We start from the raw sequence: 21,993 nt of genomic DNA, 5'->3' as shown, positions 1-21,993 counted from the left end.
TCACCTGCTGGGACAGGCCTCCTGGAGTCTACAGACCTCACCTGCTGGGACAGGTCCCTGGAGTCTGAAGACCTCACCTGCTGGGACAGGCCCCTGGAGTCTGAAGACCTCACCTGCTGGGACAGGCCTCCTGGAGTCTACAGACCTCACCTGCTGGGACAGGTCCCTGGAGTCTGAAGACCTCACCTGCTGGGATAGGTCCCTGGAGTCTACATACCTCACCTGCTGGGACAGGTCCCTGGAGTCTGAAGACCTCACCTGCTGGGACAGATCTCCTGGAGACTACAGACCTCACCTGCTGGGATAGGCCCCTGGAATCTACAGACCTCACCTGCTGGGACAAGTCCCTGGAGTCTGCAGACCTCACCTGCTGGGACAGGTCCCTGGAGTCTACATACCTCACCTGCTGGGACAGGTCCCTGGAGTCTGAAGACCTCACCTGCTGGGACAGGCCTCCTGGAGTCTACAGACCTCACCTGCTGGGATAGGCCCCTGGAATCTACTGACCTCACCTGCTGGGACAAGTCCCTGGAGTCTGAAGACCTCACCTGCTGGGACAGGCCCCTGGAGTCTGAAGACCTCACCTGCTGGGACAGGTCCCTGGAGTCTACATACCTCACCTGCTGGGATATGTCCCTGGAGTCAGCAGACCTCACCTGCTGGGACAGGTCCCTGGAGTCTACAGACCTCACCTGCTGGGACAGGCCTCCTGGAGTCTACAGACCTCACCTGCTGGGACAGGCCTCCTGGAGTCTACAGACCTCACCTGCTGGGACAGGCCCCTGGAGTCTGAAGACCTCACCTGCTCGGACAGGCCTCCTGGAGTCTACAGACCTCACCTGCTGGGACAGGCCTCCTGGAGTCTACAGACCTCACCTGCTGGGACAGGTCCCTGGAGTCTGAAGACCTCACCTGCTGGGATAGGCCCCTGGAATCTACAGACCTCACCTGCTGGGACAAGTCCCTGGAATCTGAAGACCTCACCTGCTGGGATATGTCCCTGGAGTCAGCAGACCTCACCTGCTGGGACAGACCTCCTGGAGTCTACAGACCTCACCTGCTGGGACAAGTCCCTGTAGTCTGAAGACCTCACCTGCCGGGATATGTCCCTGGAGTCCGAAGACCTCACATGCTGGGACAGGCCTCCTGGAGTCTACAGACCTCACCTGCTGGGATATGTCCCTGGAGTCAGCAGACCTCACCTGCTGGGACAGACCTCCTGGAGTCTACAGACCTCACCTGCTGGGACAAGTCCCTGGAGTCTGAAGACGTCACCTGCTGGGACAGACCCCTGGAGTCTGAAGACCTCACCTGCTGGGACAGGCCCCTGGAGTCTGCAGACCTCACCTGCGGGCATCTCCCTCGCTCCCCCTGGAGTGTACAAACCTCACCTGTGGGTACCGGCCCCTGAAGTCTGCCGACCTCACCTGTTGCTACAGACCCCTGAAGTCTGCAGACCTCACCTGTTGGTACAGGTCCCTAAAGTCTGCAGACCTCACCTGTTGCTCCAGGCCCCTGAAGTCTGCAGACCTCACCTGTTGTTACGGCCCCCTAAAGTCTGCAGACCTCACCTGTTGGTACAAGCCCCTGAAGTCTGCAGACCTCACCTCTTGGTATAGGCCCCTGAAGTCTGCAGACCTCACCTGTTGGTACAGGCCCCTGAAGTCTGCAGACCTCACCTGTTGGTACAGGCCCCTGACGTCTGCAGACCTCACCTCTTGGTATAGGACCCTGAAGTCTGCAGACATCACCTGTTGTTACGGGCCCCTGATGTCTGCAGACATTACCTGTTAGTCCAGGTCCCTAAAGTCTGCAGATTCCAGGCTCCTGGATTCATCCTCTCATTCCAGCTTAGACCACACCTGTGCAATCCTCAGAAGACGCCCCCTCCCCGCACTCCTCCAGTGGCCTGTCTCAGGTGTGACTCTTTGCCCGGCTGCTAGAATGCAAACGGAGGGTGTTTCTGCGGAGTTCAGAGGCCTGGCAGTTTGCAGGGGGAGGCAGAAGAAGGCAGCAGAAATAAGAGAAGGGGCCACAGGGAGGCTGGCAGTGGGGAGATAGTGGGTATTTGCTGGTTAGGGGGCAGTTAGCCGGGCAAAACAACTCATTCAATAGGGGAGATCCAAGAAGCACAGCGAGGATGAAGGATATGATGAGCCTGACAGAGTCGTAGGAGACAAGAGGTATTAACTAAAGGCCCCCTTGAAGAGGAAACGCACGAGGCTAGCAATTTAGGGTGTCTCTCCGGGTTAGCCAGGTGTGAGAGCTGGTAGCCACTCAATGCACAGGTTTGTAGAGAGTTAAATTTCTGTGAGAGGTGGAACAGGTGAGGTGTGTGAGAGTATAGAAGAAGGTTCGCAGCTGGGAACGTCCTCAAGTGATGACCAGGATGGTGTCATGTCCTGACATAACGATCGGCAGGTAAATGAACACCCTGACACTGATGTCTCGCTAGTCTGTTCTTTATTAGTGACACTCTCTCTGTCGTTGATGTTCCTCTTGGGGACTCAGTGCTTAATTTGAGCCGATGGTTTCCGGTGCTCGGCAGCAGCACTTAATTGTCAACACCCGCACTTATGACTGTCTGCCACATGGTGGCGCTGTTTGTCTAATTTAGCTATAAGAACAATAACTACTGCAGTAGCAGCTGCTACTGCACCCAGGTGGTGGGCGGGTGTGTGGGAAAAGGGAGACAACAAAAAAAGGGGAAAAAAACACTTCCCTGTAATGGCTGGCTGCCACCCCTCCCCCGTCCTCCGTCATCTTCTTTCTTCCTGCAGTCCCGGTCGGCAGTAGGAAGCACATGGGCTCCCAGGCTCTCCTGAGCCAATCACAATGCTGCAATGCAGTATTGTGATTGGTCGGAGCGCCGTGGTTTGGCGCTCAGATGGGGAATGGGAGATTGGTCATGTTCCTCACCAGGCTGTGGGGAAGATGTGATGATAATTCTATGTTCCTTTTGTTCAGTGGGGCGACGCTCCTCTGCCTTCGTGGAGGAGCCGCCACTGAACTGCAGGTTATTACTTCATTTTTTTATTTTTTTATTTATTTATTTATTTATTTATTTAAGGTTTTACAAATTTTCTCCCAGGGTATCAGCACAGTAAATTTAACCCGATAAACAAGACAACAGAAATGCAAAAGTTAAGGGGGATAAAAATAAATCATGAGAGCAGCACGATAATCTGGCGACGTACCAAGAGACCAAATATAGCGACAGAAAATACACCATAAATCATATTACACATAATTCGATTGTGCTTGTCCAATTTGTATCAGCCACACATTAAATTTGCTCCCAGAGTGATTTTCAGTCAGACTGATTCTTTCCATCTTGTTATAGGGGCCCAGCTGTTCCGTCCCAGCGTCTTCGCTTTCTCCCCCCTCCTTTCGTAGATCGCCCTCTCTAGCGGGTATATAGAGAGGAGCCGAGCCAGCCATTGCTGAAAGGTCGGGGGGGGGGGAAGGATCCAACCATGCAGAAGCGATATTAATCCTCAGGACCGCCATAGCGACAGAAAGAAATTGGGAAGCCCTCTCGTTTGGCCACATACTACTGAGTCCTAGCAGAATTAGTTCCAGGGTCAGTATCATGTTAAACCCAAGTGAGCGATCTAAAAATGCCCCGATTGCTTCCAGTAGCCCTTGCAGACGAGGGCAAGATGCGAACATATGCACTAAATCCGCATCTGTCCCCCGCATCCAGGACACGAGGTCCCGGAGAGCCCACCCCACTGCGCTATTTTAGCCGGAGTATAATATAGAGAAAAGGCGGTTCTATAATGTTGTGCCTGAAGCCCGGCAGAGCACAGAACAGTCTGGGCCAGCTCTAAAGATTTTATAAGAGCGTCTGGAGCAGCCCCAACACGTTCAGCCCATTCAGTCCCATGTTTACTTAAATCATCCTGTTTTATGCTAATCAATTCCAGATATATTAGCTTAATAGATCCTTTAGCATTGCGTAGCATAATATCAATAATTGCATTAGTGTTAAACCTGCTAGTCCCCCCGATTTACTTAGCGAAAAAACTACGCAGCTGCAAATATTTTTAAAAATGACCCCTTTCCAGCCCGAACTCCATCTGAATATCTCTGAATTGACGCAACCCTTCACTCCAGATTAGATCCCCAGCCTTTCGAATGCCCTTTGTAGCCCACCCTGCCATAGTCTCATCTGAAAACATTTCCGGAAGGGTGGGACTTTTATAAAGCACCGTGTAGTGCCTAAGTCTCCCCAAACCAATCTTCTTTTTTAAGGCCCCCCCAGATCTTAAAGGCCGCTAGCAAGGTCTTAAATGTCGTCCTTTTGTAGTAGCTGGGTTCTGTAAATTTCCAAAAACAATTCTCGGCATCTTCAGCCAACAGTAATTTGTAGACGTCTGGGAGCTCAATTCCCCCTTCCAAGTCCCCGGAACATGACCCGACTAAAATCCCCATATATTGCAGAGCGGCGGCCCAATAATAGCTACGGAAATCAGGAACTGAGAAGCCCCCCTCTTCCCGTGGCATAGACATGAAACGTAAGGCCCTCCTGGTTTTGCCAGGTGCCCAAATAAACCGATTCACTAAGCCCCCCAAAGGGATTGCCCTAAACAGGTACAAAATCTTTGGTCAAAACATCATCTTAATGACATTGCCGTCTATTTTAAATGTAACGTGCAGCTCACAGACCCGCTCCCCAAAACCGGGACATTAATTAGCTTTAACTAAAACAGTCAGGACACCGGGCCTTAACTTGGAAAACCGGGACTGTCCGGGGAAATCCGGGACATCTGGTCACCGTACTTAATGTCCGACATCAAACTGATAAAGAGATAAATCGATTGCTTCGATCTGGGGGCGGTTCCTGTTACCTGTCCAGGCACCTGCTGAAATGTGTCGGGTGGAATGGAATTAAAATGCACTAAGCAGCCTGTCGGCCAGTCCACCGCGGCCGGGCGCCAGCCATTACTCGATCCAGTGGAGGGGAAGGGGCCGAGACACGTGTTAAAATCGAGGCACGGCCATTATCCCCAGCCCAGCAGCCCTATTGGTGGGCCCGCTAACCTCTGGCCAGGTAACCAAAGAGGTGACCGGAAGCAGTCACTAGTAGGCGACGGGGGTAGGAGTGGGTGGCGGCCAGTGTAGTATAAGGAGAGGCACTCACTGACCCAGGGCTTAATTTGAGCCAGTGGTTTCCGGTGCTTGGCACTGCCACTTAATTCTTAACACCGGCACTTATGATCGTCCACCCCAGGATGGCACAGTTTGTGGTTTTGAAATGAGCACAAAACACAGTGTTCAGTAATTCAACATACATTAAAAATGTGTCTCTACAGCTTTGGGAAGCCGAAATAGACGGAATTGGTACAGTTGTAGGATGTGATGGTTGGTACTTGTGTTGATTCTATTATTGGCAGCGCTGGCAGGGGCAAGAGGTGGCACAAGCTGCAGTGACCTCAGAAGGGCTTGGCACTTACCCTTTTGCAAGTTAAGCACTGCACTGACCACGAGGCCCCCTCTTAGTTGGCCATTAGGGGCCGAGAAATGAGCCACTGGAGAGCTCTCCTCATCCACTCTATAAAAATGGAGCCAAAAATGCCAATGGGACTGGCACCAGCGCGCACTATCACAAACTGTCAACAGAAGACGTTATCTAGGGGGCGGGGCTGGCTGGTTGGGAGGAGGGGCTGACCTGCTGGTAGTCCTGCATTTCTAGGTGTACCTTGCGTATTTCACAAATTTTGGGGTGTGGCTAAAAATGCCCCAAGCGTCTCCAGCGCCTGGATACCCTCACGGGTGAGAAGTAGCGCTATACAAATGTACTGACTGATTGATTGGCAGGGCCTATGTGATACGTGGTCCCTGGGGAAACATAACATGTGTGTTGAAAGATGTTGTCATGTGCATATCTTGTCCTGTCCAAACTCGTTTGCGCCGGTGGCCTCTGCCGCGGATCACCTTTAACAACTGTGGAAGGGCTGCAATGAACACAGAGCTCTGCTGCCGGGCTGCTCTTACATGTGGAGCCACAGGCCCACGTCTCCCCTGCCTTGAGGGCCCTGCATCGTTTGCCGGTTTCCAGGAGATCCACATTGCGGCTGCTTTGTTTCGCCCGCGGAGCGCTGCATGGAGCGGGACCGCTCTTCATCAGGAGTGGGATCGCCAAATACATTCGGCAAGTGAGCCACGCTCTCGAGTGACGCCTCGCCTCGGAATCCCGTCGTGCAGGAAGGAAACTATGGGTGGCACATCCTTCTCTGTTCATGCAGCCAAACTGTGGAACTCTTCGCCCCCAAGCGGGGGATCCACGGATGGCCGCCTTGGCTTCGGAAGACTGCTCGGGAGTTGGTTCTTTCCCGCATACCCACCCATAGTTATGCAGCGCGTCCCTCTATATAGAGCAATTATTTGGACTACAGATGCGTACCTACATATGCGTATTGCTTTGTATGAACATGTATAATAATTATGTTTTTAAATATATATTTGAAAGTTATGCTTAGTAAATGTACATATTACTTATAGTTACATTATTCTGTTTTTAACATGTACATAAGAGACTGCATGAATAAGTAAATCTTTTATCATAAATATTTATCTACAATTGCTTCACTATTGATATTAAAAAAAAAATTAGATGCAGCAAAACTTAAATGCCTGAGTTTATTAAAAGCAACTTTAATCTACACATATGACCTTCCTTATGCATGCATACCTTCCATGTACTTATGAATTACCTTCTATGTACTTACGTATCTTTGTATTTATTACTTCAATTCTAATTTAGCATATCCAATGCACTACCCTATATCTCTCCCTATATATCTCGCAGTATATCCTCTACCGCCACTCTGACTCATCTCAAACCTCATTCCACCACTCTCTCCAATGCACTACCCTATATCTCACCCTATATCTCTCGCAGTATATCCTCTACCGCCACTCTGACTCATCTCAGACCTCATTCCACCACTCTCTCCAATGCACTACCCTATATCTCACCCTATATATCTCGCAGTATATCCTCTACCGCCACTCTGACTCATCTCAGACCTCATTCCACCACTCTCTCCAATGCACTACCCTATATCTCACCCTATATCTCTCGCAGTATATCCTCTACCGCCACTCTGACTCATCTCAGACCTCATTCCACCACTCTCTCCAATGCACTACCCTATATCTCACCCTATATATCTCGCAGTATATCCTCTACCGCCACTCTGACTCATCTCAGACCTCATTCCACCACTCTCTCCAATGCACTACCCTATATCTCACCCTATATATCTCGCCGTATATCCTCTACCGCCACTCTGACTCATCTCAAACCTCATTCCACCACTCTCTCCAATGCACTACCCTATATCTCACCCTATATATCTCGCCGTATATCCTCTACCGCCACTCTGACTCATCTCAAACCTCATTCCACCACTCTCTCCAATGCACTACCCTATATCTCACCCTATATATCTCGCCGTATATCCTCTACCGCCACTCTGACTCATCTCAAACCTCATTCCACCACTCTCTCCAATGCACCACCCTATTACTCACACTATACGTCTTTCAATATATCCTCTACCTCCACTCTGTCATTCATCCCAACTCCACATCACTACTATGACCCCCAAAGTAACCCGTTCTAGACTCTTCCCTCCTCTACCCCTCCTTGCATCATCTTGTACCTCTTTTAATTTCCAGATCACCCAAACAAGCCTTTCTAAAGCCTTCCCTCGGACTCTCCCCACTGCACCTCCCCTGTACTCATCCCAAACCCCCTCCTACTGCTATGACCCCAAGCTTTCTAGACCCTTCCCTCTTCTATCCCTCCACTATTCCTTTTACAATCCAAGTAACAGACTAACATGTCCACTGCTCAAATCAAATTAATTTCATATTTCCCTACACTATCTCACCCCTGATCCTTTTGCATTCCGGAGCAGCCTGCTGCTAGCCAAAAAGTGCTTCAACACCTCATCAGGGGCACAAGCGCCAAATAAAGGCAAACCTTTCCTCTCCCATCCCTCTGCTGTCTTTTCCAATCCAAATAACAGACTAACATATCCACCGCTCAAGTTACTCTCATAATTCACTATACTAATTCACCACTAATCCTTTTTGGGTTCCGGAGTAGAGTGCTACTCGCCGAAAAAAACGCTTTGATACCTTGTCAGGGGTAGTAAGCGCTATATAAATGCAATCACAGCACAATACAATATCTTTCAAGTCATGTAATTAAGAAATGTGAAAAGTGTGCAATTTTAATGTGTAACATTTGGTGTGGCGTGTGCACTGCTTTGATGTGCCTTTGACATTACTGTACTTGTTTCATTTACAGGATGTCCAGTGAATGTGCTACGTCCTAACCCAAGCCATTTTGTGTCCTGGAGTTTGTGGGAGACGGGTATGGGTAGGTTCACTGCCAGTGCTCGGGTCAGCGTACTAAAGTCATTTCTCGAGTGATAACTGCTGGTCCCACGATTAGGGCTGCTGTAGGTAACTTACGTAGCTGAGCCGGTCCATTCCCACAGACTGCGCACTGCGGCCGTGCGAGAGACTCCTCCTTTGACTCATCCCAAGCCTCGTCTTACTTCTATCATCTCCCAAACAACCGTTTCTGAATTCTTCCCACATGTATCCCTCCTGTGACTCATCCCAAACCTCGTTTTATTACTACGATCTCCCCAATCTGTTTCTAGAGGCTCTTCCCTCCTCAACTCTCTGGCTCATCCCAAACCTCATCTTACCACTATGATCCCCTAAATAACACTTTCTAGACTCTTCTCTCTTTTATCCCTCCATCATCTTATTCAATCCGACTAACAGACTCACACACCCACGCTCAAATTAACTCATATTTCCCTGTACTAATCCAGTACTGATCCTTTTGGGTTACAGAGTTGCGTGTTACTCGCCAAAAAGCGCTTGAACACCTCATCAGGGGTAGTAAGTGCTATATAAATACAGTTACAGGGTGTACATAGGTTGCAGATGGTAGAAGTAGGGCACCTCCTCCTCCTCTATCCCTCATGGGAAACAGCTAAAAATTTCCCCCTCTGCGTGTTTCAACGGCTCCCTCACTATCTCACTCTATAACAACGGTACTGTCATGATCCAAGCCAAAGACACTTGTCTCTCTCTCTCTTTGACCGCCTCTTCCCTTCCCTACTCCCCTCCCCTGCGGCCGGGCTATCCCTTGACTCTCCATCTAGCTCCACCAATTACTCCCTTTCTCCTCCCTCGACCCCCCCACTCTCCAATAGGCTGCACCCTTGGGAGGCACAGGTCGACCCTCTTCTCTCCCCTCTGCCCTCCCCTCCCATTCTTCCCCCCTCACAGTATGCCCCCCCTCTTCACTTCAGCCTACCTCTAGCTAACACGCTCCTCGTCCATTCTGCACCGTCCCGGCACTCCAATCTCATCTCCTCCCCCCTATCCCTACCGGCCACCCCCCTCCTTAGACCACCTCTCCTCCAGCCTTCTCCCCTAGTTAACTTTTCTTACGTTCCCCTCCTCCTCTCCGCTTTTCCTCCCCATCCTCCCCTCACCATGTACCCCGATTTCCCCACAAATACATTCCATCTCTCTCCTTCCCCACACTCCTCCAGCAATGCTGTGCTACCCCCTTCCCCCCCCCTGGTAACCCTTTCCCTCCCTCGGGCCTAGCAGAACCACTTCCTTTCTTCAACTTCCCTATCTCCCAATCCCACCCACTATGCCTGATACCCGCTCCCTCACAGCCACCTCACCTAGCTGCCAGGTCCACTCCAACCCCCTCCCCTCTCTTCCTCCCAAACCTCCTTCATCCCTATGACTCCACACACTCCTCCCCTCTCCTTCCGCCCCACCGCCTCACTCCTCTCCTATCGCCCCCTAATTTTGTCCTTAACTCCTATCCTTCTTGCAACGCCAACAACGACAACTCTCCTCCCACCTCTGGTGCACCCACTCCTGCTCCCATCCAAAACCTCTCCCCACCTCTGAACCCTATTCCCCTACTCCCCTCCCGTTCCCCCACCTCTCCCTGCCTTCCACCGCCAAGTGCATTCCCTCCCGTTTCCATCGAGCCACCCAACATGCCGTGCTCTGCCCTACCCTCTCTGGAAAATAAGCTAGGCTCTCTCATCACCTCCATCTCCCAACTTGAAGCTACCATTTCAGTTTTAAGCTCCAAGATCTCGACTTTTCCTTACACCTCAATTCCTTTGGAAAACACTCACCCACCCACGAGATGCACCTCGCCCCCACAACCCATAATAGCCAAGCATAGCCTGTCGTCTGCAAATTCACACAATCCCTCGAACGCCACCCTTCCTCCACTTTCACTTCCCAGTAACCCTGTTATCTACAATATTCCGACCAACTCCTCTGTCAGAACCACTCATCCACCTAAACCCTCCCGAGCGCCCTCGTATAAGTACAATATCCCCATCACCCCTCATAGCCCAAGTGCCCCCGTCACCAAAACAGTCTCGACAGAGCTGCACTGTATGCTCCACAACTGCAGATCTGCAATAAAACACAAACTTGAAACCTCCGATACCATCAACTTACACAATGTTGACATGCTCTTCCTCACAGAGACCTGGTTCAACGATACCTCTCAGTCTATGTTTGATCTCCTAGTACCCACAGGCTATTCTATACTTACAAATGACAGAATTGACAAAGTTGGGGGAGGTGTTGCAGTCATCTTTAGAAACTCCCTTCAACTTAAGGCTTTTCCTAACAGCTCCTTCCGCACTTTTGAATGCCTATCTCTTGAGCTTCAATTGCACCACCGCTCTCCTCTCAGATTCCATGTTATCTACCAGCCACCTGGTAGCAGCCCTTCGTTTATGGAGGAACTCACGGACTGCATCAGCGACCAATACTCGCAAAGTAACAATCAGATCTTCGTGGGTGACTTCAATGTCCACTGGGGCTCGCCTCAAGACACCTCTGCGAATGCGCTGGCCACCTTCCTCTCTGCAAACGATCTTATCCAACACTGCACTGAAACAACACACTCTAAGGGCTCAACCCTGGACCTTGTTATTTCTAAAGCAGGCGTGCTGACTATCGCTACCCCTATTCATGTAGACTGGTCTGACCACCTCCTCATCCCATTCTCTCTTCACCTATCACACTCCATAACTCTTGGCCAGCCTAAGAGGGATACTTCCTGGTTCCGTGACACTAAAAATATTGACCTCAGTACCCTCTGTGATTCTGCTTTGCTATCACTTCCAAGGCTTGACCCGGACCTAGATGTTAACGAACTCCCCTCCCAATGCCTCACAGTCCTTGCAGTCGAAATCAATAATGTCGCTCCTCTCCAAAGCAAAAAGAAAAGGCCTACTCCCTCGGCACCTTGGTTCAACAAATCCCTCTATGAAGAAAGGAAGTACCTAAGAGTCCTTGAGTAACAATGGAGACAATCGCCCTCCACTGATAATGTGGCCACGCTTCGTTCAGCAAGATCCAAGTACCACAAGCACATCTTCCTTGGTAAAGCGTCGCACTTCAAATCCCTCCTCGACTCAGCCAAAAATAGACCCAAAAAACTATTCGACCTCATCAAGAACCCAAACAGCTCTCCCCAACCTCCAAATTGAAGGATTCCACAAAGAAAGCTGCAGAATTCGCTATATTCTTTGACAAAAAGTGAAATCACTTGTGGATCAGGACATTCATCGTACCCCTCCAGAGGAGCGCAAATCCTTAACCATTTGGCAGAACTTTGACCCCATCTCTGATGATGCCCTCCTTAAATGCATCCTCGATACAAAGCCCTCTAACCATTCCCTTGACCCCATCCCTAGTGCCATTGCCATTGACTTCTATACCCATTCTCTTTCCTATTGGACCACTCTGGTCAACCTCTCCCTCTGTCAAGGCTCCCTTCCTGTTTCCTTCAAAACTGGGCAGGTCACCCCTCTGCTTAAAGAACCCACCGCTGATGCAAATGACCTCAACAACTACCGCCCCATCACTAACCTACCCTTTCTTGCGAAAATCACAGAAAGATGTGTAGCGAAACAACTCACTCGTCATATCAAGGACAATGATCTTCTTGACAATTTCCAGTCCAGCTTCATTCAAATCTGCAGCACTGAAACAGCCCTGCTGCAAGTGATTGATGACGCGCTGCTGATACTCGATTCAGGGGAGTCTTGCCTTCTTGACCTTTCTGCAGCCTTTGACACAGTCAACCACAACACTCTCCTTAACACTCTTCAACAGAGAATGGGCATGGAGGGCACTGTGCTCAAATGGTTTGCCTCCTTCCTCTCTGATAGATCCCAAATTATCAAAATAGCGAACAGTCTTTCATCTCCTTTGGCGGTCGGTCATGGTGTCCCTCAAGGCTCTATACTTGCACCCACACTATTTAATCTCTATTTAGAACCGTTGGGAAATCTCCTGAGTAAATCCGGGATCCACTATCATCTATATGCGGACGACACTCAAATCTACCTTAAGGTGGCCTCCACTCACGATCGCTCCTTCCTAAGCTCTACTCTCGACATTCAAAACTGGATGTTAACTCATCAACTGATTCTGAACCCCTCCAAAACTGAATTCCTCCTCCTCTCCTCCTCACTTTCTCCTCCCCCAGTGCAATCATGGATGGATCAGATTAATCTACTGAACAATAAACCCATCATTGTCGGAAGCGCAAAATCCCTTGGTGTCATACTCGACAAAAAACTCAATCTACTCTCCCACATCGATTCCATTGCAAAGTCTGCTCGATACCAACTGCGCCTTCTTTGGGGGATTCGTCACTTCTTCCCGGAGCACGACCTTAAAACCCTGGTCCAATCGCTGGTTCTCTCCAGATTGGACGACTGCAATTCTCTTCTTTCTGGCCTCCCCAAATCCCACCTGTCCCCCCTGAAGTCTGTTCTCCATTCAGCAGCTCGTTTCATATATGGGGCCAAAAGAAGCGACCACATCACACCCATTTTATCCACCCTCCGTTGGCTTCCCATAGAGGCAAGATCTATCTACAAGACTGCCTGTATCACCCACAAAGCCTTACACTCCTGCTCCCCTCGCTACCTGGCGAATAAACTGAAACTCTCTGGAGGCTCCAGACCATCACGTAACGCGGAAAATGTATTGCTTGAACCTCCCACTTTCAAGAAGAAAAGATCGATGGCCCAATCCTTTTCAGGCAACGCGGTGAGAATCTGGAACGCTCTTCCGCCTCAGCTCCGGACCACCAGCTCTTCCCAGGCCTTCAAAACTGACCTCAAAGCTCTCCTCCTTCAAAGACACTTCCAAATTTAATTCACGCCCTCTATTTTCTGAAGGAAGTCCTTCCATTATGGGAAATTCTGTTCTCCATGACTATAGAAGCGCCTTCCCAGTGTGTTTTTGTGTGTTGAGTGTCTGCCATTTAGTGCAGTATTATACCTCTACTTGTACTTTGTACTCTTGTGTAACATGCACACGTCACCTCTCCTTTGTACCGTTTGCTACCTCTTGTATTTTGTTTGCTTTTGATACACGCACAACGGCCACCACTGCCTCATGTAACGTAACTTTTGTTTTAGTGTTTTGAGTGTCTGCCATTTATTGACCTCTGTGTACTTTGTATGCTCTTGTAACCTGCACACGTCACTTTTCTCTTGTAACGTATCGTTTGCTCCCTCTTGTATTCTGTTTGCTCCTGATACTTGCACAATTGTCACTATTGCCTCATGTAACATAACGTTTGCTTTTGTAACTTGCTCACTTGTAATTTTCTCCTCATGTGTCATCGCTGCTCCTACTGTGAAGCGCTCTGACACCTTCGGGTAAAGTCCGCGCTATATAAAAACGCATTAAATAAATAAATAAATAAAACCCCCATGAGCAGCATGGCGCAGGGCCTGTAGGCGGTGCTCACCCCTCACAGAAGGAGGCCTGTGCGTGTCTTGTGCTGTTTATCCTCTCACAATGGCCACCGAGCACGTGCTAGAGTGATTAAGGCGCGGGGCCTGTAGGTATCTGTCACTCACACACCACGCACAAAGCAGAGATGCTTCAGAGAGGCGGGGGTGCTTCTGGCCTCCTGAAGGGGGGGCTTCAGAGAGACGGGGGGGGGGGGGGGGCACTTGGAGCCTGACTGTCCTGCAGATGCAAGAAGCAGAGACCTGCTGGAACCTGGAAACGGCTTTACACCAGTTAACAAGGGAAAAACAGATGTAAATAGATTTATTTGATGGGGAAACTCCGGGGAGAGACAGAGGAGAGGAACTGATGAACAGAGAGTCCAATAAAAAACCTGGAGTCTGAAATATGAGCAGGTGGAGGCTGACGAGCGGAAGACGCGGCTCTGTCGGATGCAGGGGCGTCCGGATCCAGCCTCTCCAGGCGTCGGGGGCAGCCATCATTGCAAGGACTGCAGCATAAGCGCCCTGGCATAAGCTGACATTTCCCAGACGCCCCAAACGTGCAGCCTTTGTCAGGTGTCCCTGGGGATGGGCATAAACCGAGATGTTTACTGCTCTGTATCACGAACACTGTTTCTGCAAATCCCTTGGTTCACGTGCACTCTGGATGGGGGGGTGGGGGGGGGGGGGGCGGTGCATGCTTTCTGTAAGGCGCTCACTGACCCCTGGGTCCCTTATGCATTGTGCTTTGATTGAGCGCTCGCCCATTGCTTCAAAGGCGGATTACAAATATAAAATTAACACACTCCAAAGAATCCCTAGAGATGGGCATTGGAGGAGGAATACACGATGCGAATATCTACTCTCTCCAGATTCTGTATTTTAAAAAACCTGGAAAAGGCAATTAGGGGCAGAGAGACTTTGGGCACCGAGCAGGATAATATACAAAATAAATGCCATGTTTGCTTTCCGGTCCAGACTGTCCCTTATTGGAGGCGGTCAGGAGGCGCGCGTGCAAGCAGAAACAATCTAACAAAACATAGCAAGGTAAATTAAATTCAACAAAAAGAAAGAACTTCGACATCACCAACTTTATAGACTGTGTTTCAAAACGTTGACATCTGTGCCATCCTCACAAAGTTTTTCAGTAAAAAAGGTAAAGGACGCGGACTTGGTCAGACCACCTTCAAGATGGCTGCTGGTTTTTAGTTCTCCCAGAATCCAAAGACTTTTTGAACTAAATCTTGTCGGATTTAACTTTCCCTCATTGTTGAGACGCGCGGTGGCGGAACCGGAAGCCCTGAGGAGCAAACGGTCAGTTTATCTCAGACCTCTTCACGGTCTTCAGCCACTTTATTTTTGCCTTTGCTCTTTTACCTTTTGTGCGCGGAGCCCACATTTTTACTACTGAAACAGCAGAAAGAAACGAGGCCAACAAAGGGATTTCACTTATTTGTAGAGGACTTTGCTTTTAATTTGCCATTTCATCACTTTTCGCTTGCCGATGCCTACACACGACTTTACTTGAAATACATAAGTCCTCCTCATGTGCAGTACGACGGCCGCCATGTTATGCTACGGGATTGATTGAGCACTGGTCACTCGCGCTTCCCCTATAAGGAGAGAGGAGTAGGGCCATGTCATATCACCGGGAGCTTCTTGGTTTACTAAAAACGTATGGAAGAAGAGTGACATACAATTACTTTATTTCAGTTTTGCAACTCTGCTGGTAGCCATTTTGTTTATTCAGATGAATCTGCTGTTTCTCTAACGTAACACCTGTTTGCGATTCTTCATACAAGGCGTGTGATTTGGAGAGCTGGCAAAAATATCTACATCACTGTTAAAGGTTTTTTCCCACACTTGCAATACATGTTACTGGAGATAATCGGGTTTTGGTGAATCTTATGGTTTTGGAGTAAGTCGAAGCCAGGTCGCGTTTTGGTTATGCTCAATTGATCATCTTCTGCAGGCTCTTCTGAGAAGCAAAAATCTTTATACACCAAAGAAAGCACTCTTTCAACCGTTCAGCAGTATGGAACCCACAGATTAGTTCTTTTTTCACAAGCAAAATTAGCTTGAATCTCTCTCCTACAAGTGCTATCAGATTGCTTCAATACCATTTCTAAGGGACTCTTCCGTCCCTTTCAATTCAAAACCTTTTAATTCACCTATGACAATTAGCAAAGAATCAAATGAAAAGCTCTGAAAAAGGCAAAAAAAGACCCAGTTTCGCCAGCCAAATCTCCTTTACCTCTAACCCTTGAGGACTTAATGGACACAAGCAAACATTTTAAACCTTTTGTTGTGGAAACAAATGCCACTCTTTAGAGGATTGAAGAAACCTGGTCAAATCTCGAATCTAGGGATTCTGAGATGGACCAACCCATAAGTGATATTCAAGATGTGTCAAGCAAGATCGAGTCCATGTCTAAGAAATATATCTTTTCAAACAACAAAAAAGATTTGAAAAATCGCAATTGATGCACAAAATAATGCATTTACAGTATTCCTGAGGGTACGGAGGGTTCTGATATGCTCTCATTCCTCAAATTGCATTTACCTAAAATCGTTGATCTTAAGGATCGTGTCGACCTTAACTTACAAAGAGTGCATCATGTGGACTCTACATCCTTGACAGCAACCCGTTCAGCTCGACCCCAAGGGATTATAGTCCTCTTTTTACAATATTCCGACATTCTGAAGGTTATGTCAGCAACTAAACAAAGGAAACTAATGTCTTGGTTGAGTCAAAAAATCTTTTTAATGCAGGATGTAGCCAGAGTGATGGATAATAGATGGAAAACATCTCTTACATTTCGCCCCGTTACGGCCTTGTACGCCCAAGTCTTACAAGGAAAAAACTATGTCTTTGGCATCTCCAGATGGACTTAGACCATTCATCCATTCTCACAAAGTGAGAAGAAATGGTATTCAGGGAAACATGAACTTTACTATTTTATGTCACAACATATATTTGTTAGTAAGATTGGTTATCTTAAGGATTCGGATGGTATTTAGTTCTCTTGTTTCTGTTTCATCAGGAGTCTTCATGTTGTTAGTCAGATCCAAGTTGTCTGGAATTGTCCTTTGTACTGTCCTTCAGTATCACTTATACCTTCTCATAGATTTCTCCTGAGATCTCCTTGCCAGATGTCTGTCTTCTCTGCATTTTATCAGCTAATTTTAATATTGAGTTTTCTACTCTTTTTCTATATATTATGGTCAACGCCTTGTTTGCTTCTCACGTCTCTTCTTCTTTTATAAAGCTATGTTTACTTCTCTCACTTCTCTCTATTATTTTTTTTCCACTTCCCTTCTCTTTCTTTCACCCTTTGTCTCTGTTTTTCAATTTTCACATCTCATTTTATGCCTTGCTATTTTCTTGCTTCAATGGTCTTACCTGGGTTTTGAGGCATTTCCTCTTTTGAATTGTATAGCTGTTTAATATGTATCTGTAGGAACCTGGGGTCACCAGGCCCTATAGGCGGTAGCGTGGCGCGAGCCGGTCGGGCAACCAGAGGGCTATGTGTTAAGCAACCATACACCACACGCTTCTCATGGACTAGAGTCACACACAATAAGGGACGCCACACCGTTTAAATTATGCAAATACTTCAAGTTTATCCAAGTATAGCTGGTCAGATGCAGTTCAGGAAATAACAAGGTGATACATGAATCATAATACCATTGTGACATTACATTCGACACTCTGGGTGATATCTATGCAGTGCCTAACCTTATTCTAGCGCCGTGCGCGCTTACGTAAAGTCTTTCCCTGAACCGGCCGTCTAACTAAGCGTAATACTTGAAAGGGGACACATTGGGTTCACTAACATGGCGCCTGTAGAACTGAGCGCTCCTCGTGATCAAGGGCCCCTAGTACTGTGAAGCAAGGCATATAAACATAGCGCTACGCGCAATCATTTACCTGTGAATACCTTTGAGCAGGGCATATAACACAACGCGTTACTCTTAATCAGTTGCCTGTATCTACTTCTGAGCAGAGCATATAACACAATGCGCCGCTCGTAACCCTGGGCATGTAAATACTTTCGAGCCGGGCATATGACACCACGCGCTACTCGCGATCATTAGCATGCAAATACTTTCGAGCAGAGCATATAACATAACACGCTACTCGTGATCGTTGGCATATAAATACTTTCGAGCAGAGCATATAACATACCACGCTACTCGTGATCCTTAGCATGTAAGTACTTTCAAGCAGAGCATATAACGTAACGCGCTACTCGCGACCATTGACATGCAAATACTTTTGAGCAGAGCATATAACATACCACGCTACTCGTGATCCTTAGCATGTAAGTACTTTCCAGCAGAGCATATAACGTAACGCGCTACTCGCGACCATTGACATGCAAATACTTTCGAGCAGAGCATATAACATACCACGCTACTCGTAGTCCCGGTCTCTCCGGCTGGGGAAGCAGGGTCGGTGGCGTGAAGCGCCACACGAGGGTAATGTCAGTCAGTTCTTTGGGCGGCTTCCCGTGGGGAGGGTGACTGGACTTGAGGAGCGGGTCCCTATGCTCTGGTGCAGGTTTCAGAGCACTGCGCTCAGTATTACAGAAGGGGGGACACGGACAGGATCCCTCGGCGGGGTCTCTCCGTCGCGCAGGCAGGGGAGGGGACTCCCACGGAGGGGACAACCCGGGCCAAGTGCGGTGTGGTTTCCAGACCAGCAGGGGGCGCACCAGGGGGGATCTCGGCCTCCGGGCTTACCTCCGTCTTGGCGTCAGCAGGCGTCCGTCCTCACGACGTTGGGGGAACTCGGCCCCGACCTTGCGCAACTCCTCACACGGCTGCGACGGCAGCAACGGGGCCCCGGACTTCACCTGGGCCTCGCGACACAGCAGGGCACTCCTCCAGGCCTCCAGGCCGCGGCGGTGAGCGCGCTGGCTTCGTCGTCGCAGGGGGGGGGGGCTCAAATTAAGGATGGGGGTAAAGTGCTCAGCGGAGCACGCTGCCGGGGGTCCCAGACCAGGGCAGGGAGCGCGGGGGTCACAGCGCTAGTACCTGGTCGATCCCCGGTGACTTGGCAATCGGCTTAGTATTTTGTTCAATAGGGTAGCTTGGACACGCAGTCTCAGCTCTGGCATTCAAGGCTTACAGCTCGCTCTTGTCATGCAGTCTCAGTTCTTAAAGTTAGGTTTCAGTTCTCAGTTGACAGATGAAGTCTTTTGGCGCAGATGTATCTGGCGCCCTTAAGGGGTTCTGTTACAGGGGTAGGGATGGAGAGGGCGACTAGGTCCTTCCTAGTCAGGCTGGCAGAGAGTCTCTGGGTCCTCCTACTACTGGGCAAGATCAGTGGGATTCACAGGGCACCTCACTCACTTAAGAGGCAGTACCTAAATCCTGTCACTCTCAGAGGCATAAGTCCCTGGCTAGGCCCTACCGCCTACACTCCTGGTGGATTCTTCCAGCTCTGCTTCACCCCAATGGCCAACTCACCACAAAAGCTTCCCTCCCACTCTTAAGTAGCCCTAGGTCAGGTGACCTCTAGCCAAGGCGGCAAAAGTAAAACCCCACCTCCCTTCTAGAAGGTTCCAGCTTCTTCCAGGAGCTTCCCCACTCTACCTATGGGACAAAAAGGCGGGCTGGTATCGCAACATTGTTGTGGGTCCCAGCCAGCTCCTGGCAGCTAGGGTGCTACTATGAAAAACGACCACCCTGCAGTAGCAGGGGTCTGTGGCAGCCATCTTGGGCGAAGTAAGCACCTGCACCTTAACATTACAAAATCGAAATAAATGAGGGAAAAGGGCCAAGTCCAACATAATCCTTTTCATTTTTTTGCTTTGTCGCCTGGAATGTAAAGGGTTTGCACAATCCTATCAAGAAGCAGAGTTCTCACACATTTGTATAAGCTAAAATGTCAAATTGCCCTTTTACAAGAAACTCAAGTCATGGAAAAAGATTTTACTTCCTTAGAAAAGAACTCGATGGGACAAGCTATTTCCTCAATTGTGAAAAAAATTGGATTGTTATATTGTTCCATAAGTTTCTTTCTCTGGTTATTGAGAAAGAAAAGAAGGGTGAGGATGGTAGATGCCTCCTTTTACACATCACCATACATAACACTTCAGTATCTATTTTAAACATATATGGTTCCTCTGTTGTGGATGTTCAATTTTGGGAACATATTTTCATTAAATCAATATTATGTTCAATGAACATTTTATATAGTTCGGGATGACGGTAATCAACTTATGGATCCCTCCATAAACAGATGCTCTGCAGTAAAATATAAACACCCTCGGCGCAAAACTCCACTCCGTTCACGGAGTTTTGGCAAGAGTTGCCAAAAACTCTGCACTCCGCTATGGAGCACAGTTTTTTTGTTTGCGTGCCCGAAATGCATTTTTGCGCGCCCAGAAGTGACTTACTGGGTGCCTGCGATCGCTGATGAGATTCCCTGAGCCGTTTGCGAGCACAACAAAATTCGCTAGGTGGCTGCATTGTCCCCTGAGATTTTGCAATCGCGAACACCTCATTTGGACGCTCCATCGGACGTCCGGTGGCAGTTTTGTGAAGAACGCGATCCCGAACATGCAGAATCTACCGCAACTGAAATCTAGAGAAGGTCGAATTGATGATTTGGATTAAAAAAACCTCTTCAAATAGACATTTGGCTGTACTTTTTTTGTACAAGGAGTCCTTTTTCTTTTTTTACTTTTTTTTAAAGACGAAGGAAGTACCCAGAGTCCCAAACTTCCTGTTCCTGTCCAGCAGTCTCCTTCCAGTGTTTTGTCCATGTCCTGGTCACTTTTCATTTGAAGTTGGAGATGGAAGGATCACTCGTTGTGTCTGCTGCATCATATATCAATTGGTTTGAGGACTTTCAGATTTGAGAGTTCACAAGTAAGTTCGAAAATTGGTGTTGATTGTTTGATTGGGGCCACGTACCTAGATTTATTTGTACTTTTCATAGTTTTTTAAAATGTATTGTGGTGAGTGGTCTGTAGTTTCAGTAGGGGCCTAGTTCTTTCTTTTTAAGTAATTTTTCTTCTTTTATAAAGGAAACATGTTGCACAGTTCACTACATTTCCTCCAACTTTTGAAATCAATTTGCAATATTTATTTAATTCACTATCTAGCCCAGTAGTCTGCCACTAGGCCTTTCAGCCAGTAGGCCAAGGGCTACTCATGGGTGCACGAAACAACTTTTTCTGTGTTGTCTGTTGAATTAAAACATAATTTAGGCCATGGATGGCATTGGACTGAAATACAAAATGTGTTTTTGGGGGGTATTTCATTTTTTTTCATACACCTTTGTTGGATGTGTGTGGTTGTAATCATTTGCAAACCTTTTTTTAGCCCTGTGGATTTTCGTTTTCAGCATTGTTGCATTAAAGATGTGTTGTTAGCATGCCTCCTATGTCTGGCCAGTGTGTGAGTGTGTTTGTAATAGTGTGCCATCATTTGCCTTGGCTGGGCCTTACCGTGTGGCCAGGGGTCATTTTGTAAAGACTGTGTCCATATAGGCCTGCTTGAGTTCATTGTTTTCCCAGGCCTTCTGCTTGTTGTTGTTGTTGTGACTTGTGACCATGTGGCTGGTGGCCATTTTGTGGAGGCAGTTAGTTTGCTCTTGCTATAGGCCTGCATGTCTTTCCTTTGTTCCTCTTGGCTTATTGCTTCTTGTTGTGGTAGCCTTGCCATGTGGCTGGTAGCCATTTTGTGAAAGCAGCCAGTGTGCTTTTGCCATAGGACTGCATTGTCTGTCTTCCCTTGCTTGTTGTTATGGCCTGGTCATGTGTCTGGAGGCGATTTTGTGAAGGCAGCCACTGTGCTTTTTTCAAAGGCCTGCATTGCTTGGCTTCCCTTTCTTGTTGTTGTGGCCTGGCCATGTGGCTTGGCAGCCATTTTGTGAAGGGGCAACCAGTGTGCTTCTGCATTAGGCCTGCATGCCTTCTTTGTGGTGGCCAGGCCTTCTTGCTGGTTGTTGTTTTGCATACAGTTTTTTCTTCTTTTATCCAGCAATAAATGTAGCACAGTTCACCACCTTTTCTGATATATTTGCAATATTATTGATTTGAATTGATTCACTATGTGGCCTAGTCTGCCAATGGGGTTTCCAACCAATAGGCCCAGGGCTACTCATGGGTGCATGAAACAACTG

The sequence above is a fragment of the Triturus cristatus genome, chromosome 8, assembly GCF_964204655.1.
Source record: "Triturus cristatus chromosome 8, aTriCri1.1, whole genome shotgun sequence".
NCBI classification, from domain to species: Eukaryota; Metazoa; Chordata; class Amphibia; order Caudata; family Salamandridae; genus Triturus; species Triturus cristatus.
This window is presented reverse-complemented; position numbering follows the sequence as displayed.